This window comes from Canis lupus, chromosome 3 (assembly GCF_003254725.2).
Source record: "Canis lupus dingo isolate Sandy chromosome 3, ASM325472v2, whole genome shotgun sequence".
Classification (NCBI taxonomy): domain Eukaryota; kingdom Metazoa; phylum Chordata; class Mammalia; order Carnivora; family Canidae; genus Canis; species Canis lupus.
This window is the reverse complement of record NC_064245.1, coordinates 67,912,380-67,923,607: the sequence shown is the minus strand read 5'-3', so window position 1 is coordinate 67,923,607 and position 11,228 is coordinate 67,912,380. Positions and strand designations below refer to the sequence as shown.

The following is an 11,228-nucleotide window of genomic DNA, read 5'->3' as shown; positions in this document are numbered from 1 at the left end:
ATAGCAACCACATCAACCATGAGAGGAAGGCTGAGTACATGGGCTAAAAAACTGTTGAACTACTGACTTAATCAATGGTCACTGACCTCTGAATTTTATTTTACATAAGAAAACCAATATCTATTTGTCTAAGTCACTGTAACTAGTTTTCTGGCACACATTTTGGGTGACATATTCTTAACTGATACTGGTTGGCTAATCCTATCATCCAGATATAATCAGATTGCAAGTTTATAGTACACATCAATTAATTCTGTATCTTGATTCCTTAAATTTAACTGAATCAAGGAAAGCCTTAAGACACCTCCTAGTCTACTCTTCTTGTATCTCCCATGATTTTAGGCTACTTTCTCTGGATGTGACACTATGCAGAGCAGTAAGCAGCACCTCTGCAGGAGCATTTCTGGGACTCCCCCAGTTTTTGCACTTTGTAGAATAAAAGTGCCATAAAGATCCATTGCTAATTATCAAACCTCAGCTCACCATCATTTCTTCCTTGGATAATTGCAGTAGTCAACTAACCAACCCCCTTTCATAACCTCTTCCAATTTGTTGTCCATATAGCAGTCAGAGTAAATTTGCAGTGATCCACAACTCTTTTTTGCTTTATATCTATCAATTGCTTCACATGACATACCTCACAATGCCCTGTGACTTGTGCCACTGCCTCCCACCATCATTGATGAACTTTTGGCTACAGCTTTAGGTATGTCAAGCTCTGCCTCACCCTGGGTCCTTGCACTTGCCTGAAATGTTCTTCCTTTGACTTTGCTTGTGGTTGGATTTTTGCATCCTCTGTAATTAACTTTTATTTCCTATTAAATAAGCCTTCCATGAGCAACCTGTTTAAAATACTGTTGGGGCACCAGGATGACTCAGTTGGGTAAGTATATGACTCTTGATTTTAGCTTATGGTTATGAGACCAAGTCCCAGGTCAGCCTCCACACTGGACATGAAGTCTGATTAAGATTCTCTCTCTCTCTCTCTCTCCTTAGGTCCCTCACTCCCAGCACACATACTCTCTCTCTCTCTTAAAAAAAAAAAAAAAAAAAAAAAGTATTTTCAAGTTATTCTGTCTCCCAGGAATTTGCTTATTTATTTTTGAATACTCATCATCATTTCTAATTACTTTTTTTTTTACTTATTTGTTTATTTGGTAATGTCTATGTTTGTAACTAGAATATAAGTTCCACAAATATATGTCTGGATTTATCTCATTATGTTACTACCCCCAAAAATAGAGCCTACACATGAGAATAAGAGGTTCTCAATAAGTGGTCATTTAGTGAATAATTGAATAGTTGGCTGATATTAGCAGACCAGTGAAATAGGGATCTCTAAAATGGGGACCACTCAAAGGTTAACAGGAGGATAAGGATATGCCACAGAGTCTCTTTCTGTAATTACCAAACCAAACAGGATTTTGATTTCTGTTCTATTTTTTGTTTTTATTTTTCTATCTTTACTCAAGTATGATCAACAAATAAAAATTATATATTTTTAAAAAATTATATATATTTAAGATGAACAATTTGTTGTTTTTGATATAACTTATGTAATGATTACCATCATAAACCTAATTAATACCCATCACCTCAGGTAGTTACTGTGTGTGTTTAAGTGTGTCTTTGTTTGTATGTGTGTGTGGACACATGAGAGAGATCTTAAGAATTGACTCATGAAATTGGCAAGGCTGCCAAGTTCAAAATAAGCAGATTGGAAACCCAGAAAAAAGTTGATGCTGCACTTTAAGTATGAAGACAGTCTACAGGCAGAAACTTTTCTTCTTCTAGGAGATCAATCTTTTTCTATTCTGGTCTTCAACTGATTACATGAGCCTCACCCACATTATGGAAAGTAATAGGCTTTACTCAAAGCCTATTGATTTAAATGTTAAAGCTCATTTTAAAAAATACTTCCTCAGAAACATCTAGAGTGAAGTTTGAGCAAATATCTGGACTATGATTTAAGTTAGGACATAAAATTAAACATCACACCAAGTAAAAACATTAAAGATAAATTTAGTATGTTCCCCTTAGGTCATTTTGTCCCTCTTTTCCATATCTCTAGTATCTGATAAGAATTAAGTTCTTTAGGGAAAAATATTTTTAATTACTTAATTTTAAGAGAGAATTCAGTTTTTTTAAAGAGAATCTAAAATATTGGAGACTTATTAAAGGAAGAAGGTAAAAGGAAGAAAGAATTTCTTCAGTATCTTTTCATGGTCAGCTATAAGGATCATCTTAGGAAATTGGTTTAGACATTTTCAATCCTAATTAATATATATTAACTTATTCATTAAGGTACTAATAATTCATTAGAATTTATAAATTAAATTTTGTTACTTTTCAAAACAGAAGCTGGGGACAGGCTGCTATAAATTCCCAGACCAAGAGAAGACACTTCACATGTGAGCATGGCAGAGAAGGTGAGTGTGTGTTCATAGAGAATTTGAAGAGTAAATCAAGCCCAGGTATATTGGCAGATTGTAGAAGGCCCAAACAAATGATAATGATAAGAACTAGAACTCCTTTTGAAGGATGGAGGCCTTGCCTAAATTAGCATCTGAAAAATTTCACACTGACATGTTCTCCATTGGGATTGAAGGTAAAACTTTCCTTACAGAATTAAAATTGCAAAAATATATTTTGCCTGGTCCATCAAACATGTAGGAAAACATTGTTAAAGCAGTATTACTACCAGTCTGTGAAAGTACATTGCTTTTTAGTTCAAAGTGGGTTTCAAATTTTACTGGTTTTCCATTTACATTCTTTGGAGTAGTGAGGCCCTGTGGAATATAAACTTGCTAATGCAATACCATGTAAGCATTCCTGAAAATACATTTGCTTAGAACTTCTAAACAAGATTGAAAATCAAACTCAGACCATTAAAATTGATGGTTTGACTTCTAAAATATACGTATTGTCTCCTGGACATGTCTCACTATTGGTACCCAGTAAAAGAAACACAGAAAATGATTAAAGATTTAAGACAATAGGTCTTAACAAAAAAGATTTAGATGCAAAATTTACATGAACACTTTCAGTGAACCCAAGATAGAGATTCCTGGGTTGACAAGAGTGCTAACTACCATGTGCTTGGAGATGCTTTTGCTGATGGAGATGGTGTGGCCATGTCAAGTCCATCTGTGAATGAGGAATGTTTAGAAAAAGAAAGTACTTCAGATCAGTGGTTTTTAATATATTCTCTCTCTGGAGAGAGACTGGATTGTCTGGAGAAGACTATGGACCCCCTTCCCTTCCCTTCCCTTCCCTTCTCAAAATAATGTTAGAACTGCACAAATACTTAAGATAGGGACGCAAGGCACGTCTAAACAGCTATCAAAAAGTTAACATAAAACAAATTCACTATATAGATATTGAAATGTGCAGTTCTTTATTAAAGGATTAAATAAAAGTGTATAGTGGCAGGCATCATAAATAAGAAAATAGTAGGGTAGTAATGAGTATAAAAATCTTGAGAAACCTGCAAAACTTGTATAATGTAATCAGAATCTATCTTTAAATTCAGTTGGTAGCAAAACACTAGATATAGTACTATGGTTAGCTGTCTAAGTTTGTAATGGAAAGGTGAGCTACATTTCCATTAGAAGTTAGTGAAAACAAAAATTGTCTTCCCCCCCCCCCCCATTCAAAGTTACAAATATTTTGGAGGTCTGTGAAACCCAGGCTGACAGGCTGAGAACTCTTACACAATAGTTCTCAACCTTAAGATCAGAATCACTGGGGAGTTAAAAACAACAACAACAACAACAATAGCAACAACAACTAACACTTGAAGTACTCTCCCAGGGATTCTAATTCTATCAGCCTGGCTTTCAGCCTGGACAAGAATAATGAGATTTTATGGAGAAGTGTGTGTGTGTGCGTGTGTGTGTGTGCATGTGCGCACCTGCATGCATGCCACTGAACTCTTATGCTTCTGGAAGAACACACCATTTTGAATATCGATAGTATTGCCTGTGAAATAAACACCTACTTTTTGTCATTTTCTGCATCCTTAACACTCAACACATTCCTTCAGAATCCTTTAACAAAACAGTCTTGCATTACTTGTCATTTTAATCATTTTAAAGCGATTGCTTCTGCCATTTTTAAAGATGAAATGCTCTAAGAACTTACATGTACTTTAAATATCATTTGCATTACGATATAATTAATTTCTAAAAATGATTCTCTAAGGGGATTTGCTGGTGGGATTCTAGGGTTTTAATTTCAACTTAAAAATTCAGCTAAAAATTGTTTTTTTTTTTTTTTTTGTTTCTGAAAGATTCTTTACTCCATCATTGCAAACATCTTGCTCTTACAAACAGCTTCTGCACTTTCTTGTTGCAATTGTCCTGGCTTGTAAATTCAATTTGTCTGTATGTGTGAGGAGCTATGAGCAGGAGCATATAGGTAGAAGAGCACAGAGAAGGATATCAGGAATCAGAGGGGGGAGAGCTGGAAGCCAAGACCTGAGGAAATGTGGGAGTTTTCATACAGGTGGAAGACAGGAATTTGGTTTAAGGGAAGAAGCTCCTTGGCAGAAGAGAAAAAGTAATGAACAAAACTAGAGGTGAGAAAGAGCAAAGACTCTGAGAACCAAAATAACTTGGAATGTCTGAAGTTTAGATTTTGGAATGGAAGCAGTGATAGAGAAGGCAGTAGAGAATATAGATATTTCCTCCATGGCCAACACTCTAAGGAAGTTTAGTCTTACTTCCAAGAGCCAGGGGAAGATTTAGGCAGTGAAGATAGTTACCTGGGTATGACAAAGATGCCAAATATATTTTTCCAGTCCTGCCTTTCTTCCACCAACCCCAGACTCATGAATCAGACACTTCTTCCCTGTCCACTGGGAGAGCTAAGGGGGCACCTCAAACCTAAGAAACTTAAAACCAGGCTCTTCAAGCTTCCTTTGAACCCATTTCACCTAGAATTTTTTTCCATCTGAATTTTGGAAGCTGCAAACTTCTGTTTTCTGAGGACAGAGCCTGGAGGCATCCCTGATTCTTTCTCACTCATATAGCACATGTAGCAGCATATCAGAAAATCCTGTATTCTCTACCTTCAAAATACATTCAAATTTGATGACTTCTCACCACCTCCAAGGTACTGCCCATCTTCCCATACCTGCATTGTGACAGGAGCTTCCCAACTGGGCTCCTTAGCTCCATCCCTGACCACTCTGCATCTATCTTCAGCATGGCAAGGAGCATGATTATTTTAAAGCATAATTACAGTCATGTCACTACTCCACTCAAACCCTGAAATGACCTATAATTAGCAAGGTAAAAGTCCAACACTCTCATGATGGTTAAAAGCTATAAATACCATTATTCCCATAGTTGTGACTTCTCAACTGCATCTCCTTCTACTGTCCTAATTCCCTTTATGCTCCCAGCATATTTCCGTAGGGCTTGGTGGAATAGGTACACTCTACCTCAGGACCTTTAATGGGCTCTTCTTTGTCTACTACACTACTCCCCTAGTTATACTCTATTGCACCTTCAAGTTTTTGTTCAAATGTCCTGTACACACCAAGGCCTACTCTGACCACCTTGTTTTCATTTTCTGTAACGTTTACCAAGTGCTATGGTACTTCTCAATAATGTATTATACTTACTATCTACTGCCCCTTCTCCCCTCTAAAGTGTGGATCCACAAGATTTGATTAATGTTTAGAACATAATTATCTCTCAAAAAATATTTTGTAATCAGTAAATGATAAAGGTAGGGAAGGACATTGCTATAGTCTTTACTTTGCAAAGTGATGTGGCATGGACTTGGGGAATAGAATGGGTGGCTTTTATAATATACCATGTGGGCTAAGGAAGCAAGAGGAAATACAGAATTCTTGGGGCACCTGGGTGGCTCAGTCATTTGGGCATCTGCCTTTGGCTCAGGTCATGACCCTGGAGTTCCAGGATTGAACCTCACATTGGACTCCCTGCTCAGGGAGGAGTCTGCTTCTCCCTGTGCTCCTCACCCAGCTCGTACACTCTCTCTGTCACTTGCTCTCTCTCCCTTCAAATAAATAAATAAAATCTTTTTAAAAAACACGTAGGGTTCTGGTGTAACAAGCAGCATAGATGAAGGTGGCATTTACTGGGATTCAGGATGCCAGAACATAAGCAGATAGTAGTGGAAAGATGGTGATTCCAGCAAAATTAGAAACACCCAGAGAGATGTACCCAAGAAGCACCTAGTTCAGATGTATACAAGTAGGTTTTTATATGAAAATTAACAGCAGGAAAGAAGCATGGAAAGAGTAATCCAGGAGTAGATGGCAGGATGTGCTAATAAAAGGATGGAAATTGAAGCCCATGGAGAAGAAAGATCATCTAGTGGATAGAAGGGTGGACAGAAAAGAATAGTTGAAAAATGAAAAGAATAAATTATAGGATAAAACCATGAGTAACACAAACATTTAAGGGGCAAAGTGATCAAGAAGAAAATCTCTATGAGATAAATTAAGAGAAATCACGGTGGGTAGAACATCCTCAGCATTCTAGATGCTGAGTGAAGTGTTTGAAGAAATTGTTGGCCAAATGCCATGGACATATAAAGTAATTTTTAAGGTATGAACATTTTCCAATGGTTTTAGCAATGGGGGGGCAGATATTGAAAATATGTGAGAGAGTTTAATAAAATGCCCCAAAATTTTATTTAAACAAAGTTTAACTCTGAAGGAGAGGAGAGAGGTAAGGCAATAGTTGGAAAGAAATGAGAACTTGAAGAAATGTTTTATTTATATGAGAGACACATTAGTATATTTAACTATGAAGGGAAAGAGCAAGAAGAGAGGGACTATTGAAAGAAAGACAAAATGATCCTAAAATGATGAAATGACTTCCAAGGAAAGTGGGCATACAAACATGGAATGAGCATTTCACACAAGATGCTATCCCCTCCTTTTTGAAAGAAAGTGAGACAAAGATATTCATTTTTCAAGTGTGCTTACTGGAATTTGCAGAAGTCCTGTCTGGTGTCTCTGTGTTTCTGGGGATATAAGAAGTGATGTTCCTATTTTGACAATAATGGAAGATACTATGTTGGAGTAGAAAATCAAGGATGAGGAAGAGGAGAGTAAGGGGTTTTCATGGAGAGACTAAAGGTCCAGGTGGATTGGCTGACGTTACCAAACTCATCTCATGCAAACTTACCTTGACCATCATCCTCAGCTATGCTAATTTAAAATTCTCTGTTATGGAGGTCCCATCCAGGTCAAGCCTTAGGCCAGCACTTTTCCTCTGTCTGATATAATGTGAAGATTGTTCTATTTAAATTAGGAACCAGCCCTCTATTCCCACCATAGTGCTCTTTATTCTCTTCACATGTCTAACAATGTGTCCTTTATAAGTTTATTTCTGTCTTTTGCAGAAACGGAAACTTCATGTTAAAAAGAGGCCATTTTATTATTTTATTTTACTTTATTTTATTTCATTCTGTTTCATTCAATTGTCATTGTAATTCCAACATCTAGCAGTGTAGTTGGCATGATGTAGGTGATCAAGTATTTGATGATCAGTTGAATAAATTGGATTCATGCTGGCACTCGCCAAAAAAAAAAGCTGACTCTAAAAGACATAATTATACAATGAATAAAAATGTATATAAAAATTATACAATGAATAAAACTGGAGGAGTTTGGAACTTAATTTTAGACTTAGAAAATTTAAAATAAACAAAGTAAAGTTAATCAAAGGAAATAAAAATGTAATTTGCAAACTTATGTAAATCAAAAATAAATTCCAGATCAGGATTTTAGTAGAACTTAATGAATTAGATACCATGTTGGCTACTTGGATCTACAAACATGAAATAAGGGACTTTCAGAAAATGAAAAGTAAGATAGCTCAATCGATTGATCAATAGATAGGCAGATTATCTGTGTATCTATCTATCTAACAGCAGAGAATAAATATGGAGACTCAAAAATCATTGGCAAATAAAATGTGCAACCCTGTACTGTTAAATTTGAAAATCCTAATGAAAATGTTTTTTCCCAAAAGACATAAATTGCCCAAATTGTTGCAATAACAAGTAAAAAAGCTGAATAGACAAATAATTATAAAAGTAGCTGTAAATGTTTTTCAAGACTTGTTCTTGAAAATGCTCTAGGGAACTCCCAAGCAAAGCAAAAAAAAACTGGATACAATTGATTTTTTCTTTATCTTTTTCTCTCAATTGTTCACTGAAAGGAATTATGGAATATAAAAATTGTCAGAAATCTGTGGCAGTGCTGTGAACCTGTAAAGAAGTCTCTCTATATTTTTAAAACTTAAGTTTTTAAGAGTATAGCAAAGAAGGAACATGAAGAAAGCACCTGTCAGAAAACACCCAACTGTAAAAAAAAAAAAAAAAAAAGTCAGTGTGCTGGCAACCAAGAGAGTCCTATTCAGAAACAACGCAAAGGGAGGGCCAAGGGCATGGCAAATAGTGGTGCATATTTTGATGTCATTAAATATACTAAGAAGTCATCTTAGTGCTGAAGCCATATTGAAAATGAGTTTGCACTGGGACTTCCTTACCAGTTCTGACATGGGCAACTTGTTCTTAGGTGTCCTCCAGTAAAGGCATCTTCTTCGTTGAGTCATTAATAAGGCCAGTCATACAGGTGAATGGTAGGCAATTCTTGGCTGCTCCACCAAGGAGACAAAGAAAATACATACAACAAAGTGCTGAAGGTCTGTATTTCCACTTGCCCTGCCTTCTCAATTTAACTTCATTTCCAGATTTTACAAACAGTTGAGTGAAATAGCTGCAAAAGACTTTAAATTTGATCATAATTTTTCTCCCTACATTATTCTATAAAAGTTAGATAAAAGAACTTTATTTGTGAGAACTCTCTTGGTTATTAGTGTTGAAAAATCAATTAATGGCTGAGTAATATTCCATTGTATACATAAACCATGACAAATGCCCACTATTTGCTTCGACGTGGATGGAACTGGAGGGTATTATGCTGAATGAAATAAGTCAATCGGAGAAGGACAAACATTATATAGTCTCATTCATTTGGGGAATATAAAAAATAGTGAAAAGGAATAAGGGGAAAGGAGAAAAAAAATGAGTGGGAAATATCAGAAAGGGGGACAGAACATGAGAGATTCCTAACTCTGGGAAACGAACTCAGGGTGGTGGAAGGGGAGGTGGGCGGGGGGTGGGGGTGACTGGGTGACGGGCAATGAGGGGGGCACTTGATGGGATGAGCACTGGGTGTTATTCTATATGTTGGCAAATTGAACACCAATAAAAAAATAAATTTATTTAAAAAAAAGAAAAATCAATTAAAACTACCTTATTGCAAAGAAAAGCTGGTGCCCTTGGTATGAAATTGAAAAGAGGGATCCCTGGGTGGCGCAGCGGTTTGGCGCCTGCCTTTGGCCCAGGGCGCGATCCTGGAGACCGGGATCGAATCCCACGTCGGGCTCCCGGTGCATGGAGCCTGCTTCTCCCTCTGCCTGTGTCTCTGCCTCTCTCTCTCTCTCTGTGACTATCCTAAATAAATAAATAAAAATATTAAAAAAAAAAGAAAAAAATTGAAAAGAATGTGGATAGATAAGGTTTTAGTGCCAAACCTAGGGTGTGATGTTTTGAGGATGGAAGCTCAAATAATAGCACCAAGTCCCCCGACTTGACTTTCTTCTCCGTGCAACTTTGTTTTCATTGTTTGTTGCCTTTTATCTTCTGCAGATAAATTTCTCCATTTTGCTGAGGAAATAACTTCAAGAACCCTGAGTTTATGTCTTTCTTAAATGTTATGATGCTTCTTTGCATCTGCCTGCTATGGGTTGCAGATCCATGCCTGTACAAGTTGCTCTGGGTAAGAGGATGGGGCACACTTATTATCAGTCAGTTGTGGTCAACTACCCATTCTCACGGCAGGCAAGGGAATAGTGACAACCTTATGCTTCCCTCACAATATAGAATGAAATCTTCCTCAGAAAGAAATTGTACTATTAGAAGCAAGAAGATAGTGTGTGGGTGGAGAAAATAAACATCTCATCGATATGCTATAATTGTTGACATAACCTAACCATTTTCTGAAGAAAGCATAAATGAAACTGTAGAAAGATAAGGTAGAGAAAAAACATGCACAGGCATATTTAAGATATGGGTATAACAATAATATTCCTGAAAAATAGATGTTCTGAAAAAAATGAGAAATATACTACAGAAAATTTCTAATTCAGCAAGATATAAATACCTACTATTTTTGGAAGTAACTTTAAATTTAGATTCTCTTAGTGTAAGCAACCACTACTACACAGACAGTAGGACCCCAAGTTGAACAACGCTGAACACCATCTTTTGGAGCAGAACTGCAAGGGCTGGATTGGTTGTAGCTCAGAGATCACCTGAATAGGAAACAGATCCTCCTCCCGGGGATTAGGGAAAACTAGAGGTAACATGTGGATATCATATTCTCTCTTCTATACACATAAACTCATAATTCAGATCCCATCTTGGAGAAGAGAAAAAAAAATGGTTAGAAACTACAAGACTAGTCAGTTTTACCTAAAGACCCAGTAATTATAAGTGATACCATATTCTTTGGGATTAGACTAAATTCAGTAATTTTATTTCCTTTGTTACCAGTTGAAGGCTCATGAAGACATTCAGATACTTTGAAGAATATGAAGAAACTGTATTTCTTACACTCGTCTGTGTTATAACATGAGGAAATCTATGCCACTTTCTAAAAAACTCATCTGTGAAATGAAAAGAAATAGTTACAGAGAAGGCATAGTGTGAAATTAGAAAACGTTACATAGAAAAGGAAACCGTTTTTGTCAAAGTGATTTTAAACTCACGAAAGACGGTAATTGCTGTAGTGGAACAGATTGAATAGTTAAGAATAGTGAAGGAGTAAAGGGGAAAAATGAGAAGTTTTCTCAGAATTCTAGGAAAAGAATGGAAAAATAAAAATTAAGAAAAGATAAAAATAGGGTGCCTGGGTGGATCAGTTGGTTGAGCATCTGCCTTCGGGTCAGGTGATGCTCTCAGGGTTCTGGGATCCAGCCCCCAAGGCAGGCTCCCTGCTCAGCAGGGAGTCTGCTTCTCTCTTCACCCCTCTTCCCCACCCCCTTCATGTTCTCTCTCTCAAATAAATAAATGAAATCTTTAAAAAAAAGATGAGGAAAGATAAAAGCATGAATCTGAGCTAGGATATGGTTTATAGAGAATTTAATCAAGAACAATGAAAGTACTCAAACATT

General features: G+C 36.6%; 1 long non-coding RNA gene across 1 annotated transcript; it reads left to right on the top strand.

Annotated features, from left to right (window-relative positions):
* Window positions 1–693: 693 nt before the first annotated feature.
* Window positions 694–9,976, top strand: LOC118354330 (uncharacterized). The gene is made up of 3 exons (XR_004814685.2): window positions 694–883; window positions 2,359–2,429; window positions 9,703–9,976. It is a non-coding gene; the product is annotated as an uncharacterized LOC118354330 (long non-coding RNA).
* Window positions 9,977–11,228: the final 1,252 nt, after the last annotated feature.